General features: G+C 41.7%; 1 pseudogene; it reads left to right on the forward strand.

Annotated features, from left to right (window-relative positions):
- Positions 1-12,434: 12,434 nt before the first annotated feature.
- LOC103675364 lies at positions 12,435-12,921 on the forward strand (annotated as a pseudogene).
- Positions 12,922-13,846: the final 925 nt, after the last annotated feature.

A 13,846-nucleotide genomic window follows, 5' to 3' on the forward strand; every position in this document is an offset into this window, starting at 1 on the left:
TTAAGGAACAGGTCCTGAAGCTTTAGCCTCCCTGCATCTCCAGGGGGAAGGCTATCCCTCTGTCGGGGGCAGTGGGTAACCAGAGACAGCGAGCTCCCTGGCTAGACAGGAAGTATTGCAATTTGTTTCCAGAGTCATTCATTTAGGTCTCATGACAATTCTTCACAGTGGGAAGAAATTACTCTTGGTTGATATTTTTTAAATCTTTTAGACTAAAGCGGCTCGGTGAGCTTGCCAGGCTAGCAGCTAGTGAAATCAGGAAAGACCCCAAGTAAAATGCGGGAATTGGGTTGCAAGATCTCTGGAGCTTACTGCTGACTCACATGTCAGAGCTCTGGGCCTTTTAGACACCTTCCGCCCGAGCTGTGGCGTTGTCTATCCTGCATTCCATCTGCTCCCCCCACCCAATTAGGACATTTGGGAGAAGGCTGTGGAAGGGCCATTTCAAAACAAACATCATGCCACAGTTCTCTTCCGGTTTCATGGCTCCGTTCTCTCCTCAGCTGCTCCACATTTGCCCCAGAGATAAGGGCTCTCCAAGCACATTTTTTGCATGGCATATCTTTCTGTGTCCCCTTCCTTCTCTTTGAACTTTTCTTCCCTCAGAACTAGGCTGCAAGCAGGGAGCCAGGAAGTTGAGGACAGAATATCCACTAGATTCAGGCTAGAGTAGTTCTAAATGAAAAGGACATTAGCCAATAGGTCGACCATCCTTGCCTCCTATCCTCCCTCTACCCCCAGATTATGGGATGCCATAAGAACCTATCGGTCCCAACCTGAGAATCCATCTACCTCAGATACCTTGGGACTATTCGGGAGAATGCCTGGCTTTATCCTGACAAGCCGGCTCTCCTTCCCTCCAGAGAGAATAGCTGGGGTTGTGCCATGTGGCTCCTCCCAGCAGCCACACTGCACCATGGAGACCTGTTTCCCACAAAAACCCTTACAGCATCTCTGGTGATGCTTTGATAATCTTACTACCCTCAAATTGCTACACCACAGCATGCCCTCTCCTGAATAACAGGAAGGGAGATGACTCAAGGCTGTAAAAGCTGTATGAGACCACAAAGTGATCAGAATTCAAGCATGGAAGGCCATTCCAGAAAGCACCGAGTTAGATTTCTCTAGGTCTCCATTCCCTTGCTATCCAACGTGGGTGCGTATTCTTGCATGTATTCAGTGGTAAAACTAATTTAAAAGATTGGAAATTGCTTTACGAACATAAACGTAAGGCCCGCATGTTTCCCTCCCAGGGCTGTTGCACTAAGTGAGTCCCTACAAAGTTACTTTATTTGCCTTCACCAATAACAGAGCAGTAGGGAGTTATTCATTAGTTCATATGGCTCTTCACGATTGCTCTGAAGAATTACTTAAATGACTTCAAGATAGGGTACCAAAGACTCTGTTGGAGGAAAGGTAAGGTAATATTTCATAGATTAATGCAAGCAATATATCTTCTGAAAAAGGCCTCTAAGAGATTACCATAGAATTTATCATCCAAACAGGGACTCTTGAGAGTGAAAGGGAGACCTATTAATAATCACACCAAACCACAGAAACAAGCCAGGGCTGTCCAAAAGAATGTTTATTCCTGAAGCAGAGGGCTAGAGCTCTCAAGTGAGATCCACAACCAAGAGTGACATTTGAAAAAATCTCTTAAATCATCATTTTAATAAATAGTTCTGCCAAGTTAAGGCTGAACGAATTTCTTGTTCTCTTCAAAGTGTCCCCCTTTTATCTGCTAGCTTGTCAGAAGCCTGTACTGACTTGCAATGAGAGTTATATCCAGTATCGACTCCGGACTGAGCAGGTATCTGGAAGTAGGCAACTCTTTTCACACTATTTGGAGAGAGGCCAAGATGGATTCTATATGGAAAGTGCTTGAAATGAATACACTTTGGTCTATGAGAATTTTGATGTTGGACTTTTTACCCAGAAAGAAAAACTATAATGGAATATTTAGTGGTTATCATCAGAAATTGATTGCAGGTGAGTTTTTGAACCCACCATTTAGTTTGGACCAAGAAAAGCAGATTATGCCCTAAACCATTTTCAGCAGATTTATTACCAGCTAAACTTATATGCTAAAGCTGCACACATTTGACTTGCTTTCAACAGATGGGGCTGAGCTGGGATTTATTTTCCTCCTAACCCACCCAATATGGACGAGTACAAATAGGCTATGGAATGGCCAAAAGACAAGCATCTGAGAACACGGAGCAAAATGACTCGATATGACTCAGAGTTTCAACTTCCTTGTATTGAGTACCTACCATGCACTTATTTAACCTTCCAACCAGACTGTTGGTAGGTATCCCCACTTTGTAACGAGGGAAATGGGGATCGGAGAATTTAAATAATTTGTCCAAAGTGACAGAATGAAAATTGTAACTCATGATTCCTAAATCCCTGCTTTTCCTACTCTATACACTCCTGTGGCCATGCGGTAAAATCAAGATCCAGACTTCTCCAGCTTTGTTTCTGCTATTATCCCAGATAGCATGGCTGTAAAAAGGGGGGGGGGGTGATTCTATTTCTGTTTTACAAAGTCCTAAGTATGGAGGGAAACATCCAATAAAGGAGAAAAAGAAAGATGCATGATTCAAACATGAAAGGGTACATGGCACCCTCCCTCAACAACACAGGCAAAAAGGCAGCACTCCACTTGGATGGCATGCTATCCATTTGTGGGAGTGATCTGAGTCAGCAAACATAGAGCACATAAGACAAGGAGTCTACTTCTGATGCTCTCAGAGAAGGCAGCGGTTTAATAATAGTCAGGATCTCCTGGGAGTGAGCCCCCAGCCCAGAACAAGTGGGGACAAGGGGACTGGTATAATCTCGCTCAGAGGATAACTAGAGAAAATTACTGACAGAGTGTTGATCCAAGAATATTTATCTGCAAAGCACCATGACAGAATTTTTTTGAGGGTCAGGGTCAGGAGTGGGGTCTCAGATTTATCCACAAGAATGTCCCTACCATGAAATCTTACCATTTACACTGAGGTAGATGGAACTGGAGGGTGTTATGCTGAGCAAAATAAGTCAATAAAAGAAAGACAATTATAGTTTCACTCATATGAGGAATATAAGAATATAGCACAGAGGATCATAGGGGAAGGGAGGGAAAACGGAAAGGGGAGAAATCAGAGAGGGAGACAAACCATGAGAGACTCTTAACTATGGGAAAGAAACTGAGGGTTGCTGGAGGGGAGGTGTGGAGGATGGGGTTACTGGGTGACGGGCATTAAAGAGGGCCTGTGATGTGATGCGTACTGGGTGTTATATGCAACTTATGAATTATTGAACTCTACATCTGGAACTAATGATGTACTATATGTTGGCTAATTGAATGAAAAAAAAAAAAAAGTCCCAACCATCGACATGTTTGCACTCTGGTTAGAGCACTGGTCAGCAAGTACACACATAGCCTCTACCTCCCCTTCTGCCCCCTTCCCAGATCCCTTCACTGGCTCCTTCCTTTCTCTGCTGCCCACCACTCAAGTGTGCTAGTCTCCATCTGTGGGGCTCTGCCTTTCCCTGCCTGAGCTCATCCACTTCTGTGGCAATGGAGCAAACAAGACTATGGATTCAACTCTGGAATCAGGCCCACTTACCTTGGTTTCCCATTTGAACTTCACCACCAACCAGCTGTAGGACTTCCATAAAGAAATGTAGCTTCTGTAAAACTGTCTCTTCAGGTGTAAAATGAGGATAATCATTTCCACCTCCTGCAGTTTTTAGGACACCTGCATGAAATTAGGCAGTGAAGTACCTCACCTTGTGTTTGGCCCAGGATATGTACTGAAAAGCAAATGTTGCTAAACTATCAAATGTCTGCTGATGATTTCTAGATCTGTGTTTGAGACTCCAACCCTCTCCTGCATCCCATACGGCCTTTGGGGCACTTCTGCCAGGCTCTCTGGCAGATGTGTCAAGTCCAGCTTATGCAAAACTGAGCACATTATCTACCCTAACAGACTTGTTCCTTTTCCTGTATTCCCGGTTTTGGTCCGTGGTTCCACCCTCACCAAAGTCTACCAAGCCTGAAAACTCAGTCACACTCGACTCCTCCCTCTGAATTACCCACACCTCCCCTCATCTGAGTCCTCTGATTCTATCTTGGACAAATTCCTAAGTGCATTTCTTCTACTCCACTCTGTTAGAACACAGAGGTGAACATCTATTCAATATTATTGAGGGCGAAGGATTTTTAAGCATTATGCAAAAGGCCGAATTCATAAAGGAAAAACATTTTAAATGTATATATATTAAAAATTACCAGAGGCAAGACAAATGGTAAATGCAAACTGAGGAAAAATTTGCAACTTTTAAGACAGACAAAAAGGGAATAGAGTTTATATATAAAAAGCTCTTGTAAATTATTTTAAAACATCCAAATAGATAAACGGACAGGAATATAAATAAACCACCACACAAGAAAAATGAAAAGCCAGGAATAATAGAAGTAGGAAAATTAGGGGCGCCTGGGTAGCGCAGTCGTTAAAGCGTCTGCCTTCGGCTCAGGGCGTGATCCCGGCGTACCGGGATCGAGTCCCACATCGGGCTCCTCCGCTATGAGCCTGCTTCTTCCTCTCCCACTCCCCCTGCTGTGTTCCCTCTCTCGCTGGCTGTCTCTCTGTTAAATAAATAAATAAAATCTTAAAAAAAAAAAAAAAGTAGGAAAATTAAACAATGAGATACCATCCTCCACTTTTCAAGCAAATATATTTTAATACTAAAAATGCCCATTACTGACAAAGTTGCAAAGAAATGGATATGATCATATGATCGTGGTGGGTCTATAATTTGAGAAAAAGCCATTGGAGGGAAATGTGGTTATATGTATCAGGAACCTTAAAAATGTTATGTGTCCTTTGACCGAATGATGCCATTGATATGAATTTATGGTAACAAATTCATTAGAGGTTTGTACATATTTAACTTCACGAATGCATATTACAGTGTTACTTGTCATAGAACAGAATGGGAACTTCCTAAATGTGCATCAGGTTAAATATCATAATGACATAAATACGCAATGGCACATTATACAAGCTTTATAAAAATGAGGTAAAAGAAAAATACCAAATGACTTGGAAAGGTGTTCATCATATTTTTCACAATATTTTAAAATTGGAAAAAAAATAAAATATAATACCCGATTTGGCATATCTAACTATCTAGTTTCCATTTTACATATATACATAAATACCCACCAAAAAAAGGTATGGAAAATCTATTTGTTATCAGAGATTGTCTCTGGATGATGAGGTTACTGCTTTGCTGTATTACTTTTTTTTTTTTTTTTTTTTTACTTTTCTATATATTTTTTTACAGGGAACATTATTGATTTCAAAGTAAGAAAAAAAATTTTTTTTAAATGAATGGACAGCAAACGGATCTTGGAGCAGGTTGGCCAGCAGCCCCATTCCAGGCTTCAGCCATCATTGTGTAACAGTGTTTTCTAGGCCTCTCCTCCAGGTGCTCAGAATTGGTGCTTTAGGTTTCAGTCTTTTTCCAGCCAACCTTTCTCCTGATTCCACTGATCTTATCAGTGCTGAGATGTTTGCCCTCCCAGGGGAACCATGGCACCATTTCATGGGTGGCATAATGAGGCCCACGCTCCAGAATGTCAGACGGTTCCCCATGCTGTCCTGGAGCTCCTGCCCCAGCAGCCCAGGCTCAGCTGCCTGAAAGGAGGTATCGTCTTTCCCCTAAAGAGATGGCCCTCTCCCAAACCTTCGTATCCTCCTCGTCTCCTTCCTGCTCATGTCCTGCTTTTCCACTCGGACACCAATTTGCTGATTCTTCCTTCCGATATACCTCCCACTCACCCTGTGCTTTCCATTTCGGTCCCTCTTGACATCTCATCAAGTGGCTGCTTCCTCAGGAAATCTCCCTTGGGTCTCTTTCCCCTTCTTAGACCTGTCTGTTACCACTCTGAGATCAATCTTCTTCAGAAATAATTTTTTCCAGTAGGGCACATCTCTACTCACAACCTCTGAACTGATTTTATGTTTGAGAGTAACAAATTTGGTCTTATTTAACCCTTCCTGAGTGGTTTTCTGTTCTATGCAACCAAACCAAATCCTAAAGGATAAACCTCTTGACATCCAACAAGGTCCTCTCCTTCCGGCACACCTACATCACAGCAGCGTTTATGTACACCGTTCCGGCTCTGCATCCTGCCAGAACTACTTTTGGAGATTTCCTCCCAATCCATCCTATTGATCATATATCTTACCAGCACCTGGCACAGTCCCTGCCGTGTCACACCCACGGGCTCTAGACGAGGTCTGTCTTCTTTCAGACCCGGCTGCATTTACTGTCCTGGCTTGGGCAGACAGTAAAGGTTTGAATGACAATGGAAAATACGAACTATGTGAGGCCATGTCTTACTGCCAACCACTTTGAGCCCTGGATGCAATAAGCTGCTTGCTTTTTTCTACAAGGAACTTGAGCATTGCTGCTGGGATCCACAGAGAGCAAAGGGAAGGGGGGGGGGCAGTCCCATGACTGCTAGACTAGAAGTTTTAAGGGCTGTGTTCCATTTTTGACTCTGCCACTAACTCCCAGGTCGGCCTGGTCGCTTCACCCCACACTATCAGACCCCTTTTGAATACCTTCTCTAAACAGGTAAGACCATCTCAAAGACAATCGGGCCATATACATGAAGAGTCTTGAAAATAGGCGTAATTATGCAACAAACAGTAGATGCCTTTAACCAGCTCTTCCTCTTTTAAGAATCCAGCCTAAAAAGTAATCAGTCTTTCAAAGATTTGTGCACAATAGTTTTAGTAGCCACCCGAGTACCGATCAATAGAAAATTGATTAAAAAGACAATGTCATATCCAGAAAATTTAATAGTTGATCGCTATTAAATATCACATTTGTAAGAAAAAAAATACTTAGTGCCATGTAATGTTTAGGATATTATTTGGAAAAAAGCAAACTTTGAAATTTCACATGAAACACATCTATGTTATCATCTGTCTGTTCACAACCCTCCTGGGAGCTTCCCAGGTGTAATCTGAAGCCAGCCCCCATCCTTGGAGGGCAGGAAGAGAGGAATAGAGGCAGGCCACTCCAGGCTGGTAGGTGGCTGTTCTAATAAGCAAAGGGAACTTATATAGAAGGCTGGTCTTGCGTGGCAGCAGGATGAATGAATCCCCACACCTGCCCTCCAAATCTTAGGAGTTTATGAAGAGGTCGTAACTGGGCTCGGTCAGGTATACTGTGCAGTTATCCTCAACGCTATATAATAACTATCTCAAGGCTATGCCTCTGGAGCAGCCTCTGAAAGCAGGAGAGGCAAGCAGAACCCATATTCTCAGGCTGGGGTGGGGGGTGGGGGCTCTGAGTGGCCAGTGACGTTCCCCCAACATCATCCCAACCTTGCAAACATATGTGCATGATTATACGTATAGCTGTCAGGAACCTTACCGAAATACTATTTATTTTTATTTACTCTTGGTATTTTGAAATTTTACAGTAATACACCTTTGTTGAAGTAACTAAGTAATCCCATGCCTTTTTTTTTTTTTTTTGGCAGCAGTGTTCTTGCATTATTTCTTTGATAACTTGATCTTTTTTATCTATTTGCAGTACTTTGAATTTTTTTAAATCTAATTCTAAACTGTCATTATTAAGACTTTTTTTTTTTTTTTTAGTGTTTCATTCTTTTTGTTTCTTTATCTTACTTTCTGGAAGACTTGCTTGACTTGCTTTTCCAAGTGTTCCACTGAAAGTTTCTTTGTTAGCCACAACTTTTTAAAAATGTGACAGCTTCCAAAAACATAAATATATACCTTGATCGATAAGTATTCTTCATTGATTTTTGCAAACAATTTCATAGCAGCTTCCTAAACATTATTAGAAACTTCACCAGCTCTCCCCACCCCGACCCCACTGCACTTGAAAGTCTTTAGCACTGTAATTGTATGATGCCTATAGATTTGCAAGCTCTGACAATCCCCAGCCTCAGCAATACCTAGGAGTTTTGTGAAAGAGGTAAAAGATGACCACTGGGGAGCAGGAATTCTTAAATTGCCTTGATCAATACTGGAGGACCCTTTCAGTGAACTAAACTCACTTCAGGGCAAGCTAGGGGGTAGGGAAAACGACTAGTTTTTGCTGCTTTCTCCGCAGTTATCTAATGGCCCTCTTTAGTTCAGAAGCTTGGGTTAGGAAGAACTCAAAGGAAAGAGAAAACATGGGCAAAGAGGAAGGATGGGAGTGTGTTTTTGTTGTTGTTCTTAAAAAAAACCCTCTTGGCTCTGGTCTGTTTAGACTCCAGTCTACCCATTTTAATAGGGTTTGGAAATAGCTTTCTGTTGATAAGGGTTTGGATCCCAGATTTGTCAGCAGCTGGGTACCTGGGTCAGAAGCCGGCTTCTCTCAGCCAGTTCCCCTGGAGAAGAGATACTTAGCTAGACAGCTGGGATCACCTCCCCCAGGTAAGGCCTACTGTTACACAGACTGGCCTATATTACAGGGAATAGAGCTTCAAGGAGGACCAGACGCCTCCCAGATGTGTCTGTTGGGTTTCGTGAGGCTGGTAATTTCATGATAAGTTTTAAAAAAGAAAAAGAAAAAAAAAAAGCATCAGCTTCCTAGGTTGTTGGGTACCAGAAGGCTCAGGAAGATCCAGACTACAGGTACTCACAACTCCAGGACCCAGGGGACTAGTGTCTACAACAGCTATAGAGAGGGAAGAGCGCCTCCTCCACTGAGTTCAGAGCTCCTGGTGACAGCCACTGCTGAGTGGTTTTTGCTGCTGCTTCCTTCTTTCAATGAACTAATTCTTTAACCAAGCCTGTACTACTGGCTCACTGAAGTTAAGGTACTCCAAGGTAATCCAATCCAGGCATCTGAGCTTGATGTCGCATCTTCCAACACTCTCAGCTGTTCTGGAATAAAATCTGTGCATCTCCAATGAGCACCTCTTGGCTGTGCTGACATGAGAGCCTTCTGGAAGGCAACAGTTCAATCAGCTGAATTACTGCTGAGTCACTCCATAGTACCTCCGTTTACTCAAGGTTACATATTGTTGTTTTGTTTTAATAAAAGGTTTTACAGTTTGTTAATTCTCTTCCACTTAGGAAAACTTTACATGGTGAGGAACTTGCCTTGGGCCCTTTTGAAAGCCGTCCGCTTGGAGAATAACCATGAGCAAGCAAGCTCCCGATGCTGCCCGTCTCCACCCCCATCAGGGTCACGGCCTCTCCAATCCATGGCCCGTTGGTCTTCCAGCTCCTGGTATGCAAGGTTGGCATTCTTTCCTACTGATACAGACTCCTGAGGCTCAGCCTGGGGGATTAGACAGCCCCTTGCCCTCCAGAGAAAAGGGCCAAATAAATAATAATTGAAGATGAAAGGGATTTTCACAGTTTCAACTAAGGCTAAGAAGATTACATGTATTCTAACCCTAATCACAGTGGTAGCTTTATTGCCACCAGGGTTCACGGTGAGGTCACAAGTCACTGGCAGTAAATAGGGGCCTTGGAAGAGCAAGTTATGTATCAATGTGCATTGTCTGCTGTTTGCTAATTAGCGAGTGCTGCCTGGCATTTATGATGCAGCGAAGTTAGCAGAACTAGGGAAAACAAGATGTGGGACACTGGACTGAGAGGCATTACTGAAAAGCCTGTAATTATGGGTCCCAGGTGAAGTGACAGCCATCTTAGCTGAGAGAAGGAAACATATATGTAGTGAATCCCTGGGGCACACAAGCAGGAAGGCCAATGGGAAATCTTAACTCTGCATTCGTGGCTCTCCAGATTCCACTTAAAAAGACAAATTATTTGGTCTAATCTCAGCTCTACAACTCACTTGCAGTGTGACCTTGGGCAGTCCTTGGATCTCTCTGAGCCTCAGATTCTTTAGCAGTAAAACATGATGAATATTATCTGCCCTCCCTCGCTGTAAAAATCAAATTGGATAAATGACTGAGCAATTATTTAGGAAATTAAAGAGATTACTATACAAAGGTGAGTTATGATTTCTCAGTATTCCTGTTGCCCACACTATAAAACCAAAGGAACTCTGCTGTAAGACTAAATACTAATACTCTACTCTAAGACCTTTATGATAGGGCTAAAAGAACTTCATTGCCCAGGCTATAAAACTAAAAGACCAAAAGAATTCAACCGCCTCTAAGAAAGCATCACTGAACTTGGCCAATCAGAGTGATTCTCTAGCCCCTCTAAAAGTCTGTGACACATGCTGCTTTTGCTTCGAGCAGACCTGAGTTCGAAATGCAGCTCTTCCACTCACTATCTGTATGATCTTGGGGAAATCACTTAGCCATGGGTCTTGGAGTTTTCATGTCTGTATCCACTATGTAATGCAAGCCCATTCTTTTTTATGGCTGAATCATACCATTATCCCTTTTATTTATGAAGGAACTCAGGCTGACAGGCTAAGTTCCTTCTCCAAAGCCACACTACATGTGAATACTTGAATTGGGATTTAAACTGTCCAGGTCTGACATATTCATGCTTACCATGAAGCAATGGTGCATAATCAAAATTTCAGAGCACATAATAGATATTTGCTAAGTGCAGGCATAATATGCTGGTTAAGAGTGTCGGCCCGGGAGCCAAACTGCCTGGGTTCATTCTGGTTCTGCCATTTATCTGCTGTGTGACCAACAGCAGGATACTTAATCTCTCTGTGCCTCAGTTTCTTCTCCTGTGAAATGGAGATAAAAGTAGTGTGACTTTGTCAGGTCGTTCTGAGTATGGAGATAATGCATATAAATGTTAAGTGCTTAAAAAAGATGATCATTGCTTGGGGCACCTGGGTGGCTCAGTCGGTTAAGCCTCTGACTCTTGATTTCGGCTCTGGTCACAATCTCAAGGTCCTGGGATCCAGTCCCAGGTGGGGCCCCGCATCCGGCCCCACATCAAGCCCTGAGTGGAGCCCCATGACCAGCTCCACTCCCAGCCCAGTGTTGAGCCCCACTGGGGCTCTGAACTCAGCAGGGAGTCTGCTTGAGAATTCTCTCCCTCCTTCTCCCTCTGTCCCTCCCACTACCCATATGCACACTCTCTCAAATAAATAAATCTTTAAAAAATGATATAATCATTGCTTAATAGCAATAATTTTCCGAACTTCTTCTCACCAATCTGTACTATACATGTATTATTGTCCACTCTATGAAGGAGCAAAATGTAGTCACTAAAAAGAAATAATTTATTTTCTTTCTTTCATTTACCACACTGAGACAAATAGGGATTATTTTTCATTTTTTAAATTATACATTCATACAAGTACATTTTCAAGAAGTGTGGAAAATACAGAAAGTAGAAAAGATAAATCATTCATAATCTCACCAGCTAATCATCACTGCCAACATTTTACTGCATTGTATTTTGTTACTTATTTCTACGTTTATTTCTCTGGAACATATTTATGTGTAGATATGTAAATATAGTTATAACAATATCATACAGGCACCTTGATTTCTTAATTCTAATTGTTTACATAATGGGGATTTCCTTTGTTTCAAACATTATTCAAGCATTTTTTCCTAACAGTCATCATCCATTGTCCCTTAAAACATATTTAAGATAACATTCAGCAAATTATCAGCTTTGAACCCAAATAGAGCTTTTTAGTTATAACATCACTACAATGAATGAGATTTTCCTATTTTTAACCCCATATGTATGAACTGATATATCACAGGAAATGGCATGTTAAGAAAATATCATTTCCTTTTTCAAAAGATAATAAAACATCTGTGGGTTTGTTTTTTTTTCCCAAAGTGAAATAGGGGGTTATAAAAATAGTCTTCTTGAGCTATATAAATTATCTTTCATATATTTTGGGAGTTCATCCAAAATGCAAATTTCACAAAAAAATCAATGTGGTCTTTGAACATAATTTTTAGCATGCGCAAATTTGTTATATCTAATTATACTTAGCACTTAACACTTCTTATCTTAAGAGCATCAAAGCATTTCACACATCTTAATAAAGACTCAACTTTTTTTTAATTAAAGATTTAATCTGGCGTGATATTCAACAAAGAAAATCTATAAAAATATCCTTTATATGATGCTACATGTAATATATGGTTAGATTCAATTTCTAGAGCACCAAAATAATGGATCTATTTCAAGATGAATACTATAGCAAATAGAATCAAACAAATCCATTTATTCTCATTTTTTACCTATAATTACTATTAAAATGAAATAGATTCAAATAGTAACTATTTATCAAGCATAGCCGATTAGATAAATAGATAGCTTTAAAAATTTTAAAAAGCTCATGCTTCTCTGTCTTGCATTTAAAATATTTTCGGCTGTCGAGCTACCAATCTTGCATCACCACAGGCGTGCACCTAATCCCAGCTGGTCCTCCCAAGCTCGCAGAGTGCCAACCCTAGTCCCCCTGTGAGGTCCCATTTCCACTCCAACAAGATGAAAGGAGCTATCATGAACCAGGAGATACTCGCCAAACCCCAAACACAGGTGCGCCATAGTCGGAAAGGAACCACTCACCCAAAGAAGTTGGTTCATAGACCGGCTACAGCAGATAATAAAAAATTTCAGTTCTTCTTAAAGAAGTTAGGGATAAACAACACCTCTTGGTATTGAAAGGATGAATATGTTCCCAAACCAAGGAACAGGATCCACTTTCACAACCCTAAAGTTCAGGCATCCCTGGCAGGAAGGCTTTCACAATTCTGGGCCATGCTGAGACAGAGCAGCTGACAAATGCTACCCAGTGTCTTCAACCGACTTGGGGCAGTCTGGCTAGTTTAAGAAGACTGGCTGAAGCTCTGCCCAAACAATCTGTGGGCTGTTTGGAAAAGCACCACTTGCTACCAGAGAGGAGAAGGAGGAGGATGAAGTTCCAGATCTTGTGGAGAATTTTGACGAAGCTGCCAAGAATGGAGCAAACTGAATTGAGTCAACTTCTGAAGAAAGTAAAACTTGAAGAAGTTACTGGGAGCTGCTATTTTATAGTATGACTGCTTTTTAAAATTTTGTTCATGAATCTGATAAAATCTAGATTTCTAATATTTTTGAGCCCTAGCCCTTTGGACACTGTAGCTCTTTCCAGTTTTGGCTTATATGCAATTAATTCTTTGCAGCTAATTAAGCTGAAGAAGCCTGGGAATAAAGGTTTATTTTGTTTTGTTTTGTTTTAGAGATTTTATTTATTTATTTGACAGAGAGAGAGAACATGAGCAGAGTGAGCAGCATGCAGAGGAAGAGGGAGAAGAAATCTCCCCACAGAACAGGGAGCCCAATGCCGGGCTCGATCCCAGGACTCTGGGATCATGACCTGAGCCAAAGGCAGATACTTAGCCAACTGAGCCACCCAGGTGCCCAAAGGAAATAAAGTTTGAAACAAAGTTAATAAAGTTCTTTGCCTAGTAATAGATAAAGAAATGAATGAACAAACAAAATCTTCTCCCCTGTCATTTTTTAAAAATAGTTTTCACCCTCTGTGGTTACTAGTTTGAATATCTAATTGCTCTTTCTCAGCAACATCTGGAAGATACACCTGGAAAGTGGCAATGGCCGTCATCCCAACCGGACAGCGATAGGTACTTTTTTTTTTTTTTTTTTTTTTTTTGAGAGACAGAACACAAGCAGGGGGAGTGGGAGAGGAAGAAGCAGGCTCCCAGTGGAGCAGGGACCCCGATGCAGGGCTTGATCCCAGGACCCTGGGATCACACCCTGGGCCAAAGGCAGACGCTTAATGACTGAGCCACCCAGGCGCCCACGATAGGTACTTCTAGAGTCAGAAAAAGAAACTATCTATGCAGGTGTCTAGGAGGGAAGAACATATGGGTCTCATAAAGAATATTTTTATTTATATC

This window comes from Ursus maritimus, unplaced genomic scaffold, assembly GCF_017311325.1.
Source record: "Ursus maritimus isolate PB19 unplaced genomic scaffold, ASM1731132v1 scaffold_16, whole genome shotgun sequence".
Classification (NCBI taxonomy): Eukaryota; Metazoa; Chordata; class Mammalia; order Carnivora; family Ursidae; genus Ursus; species Ursus maritimus.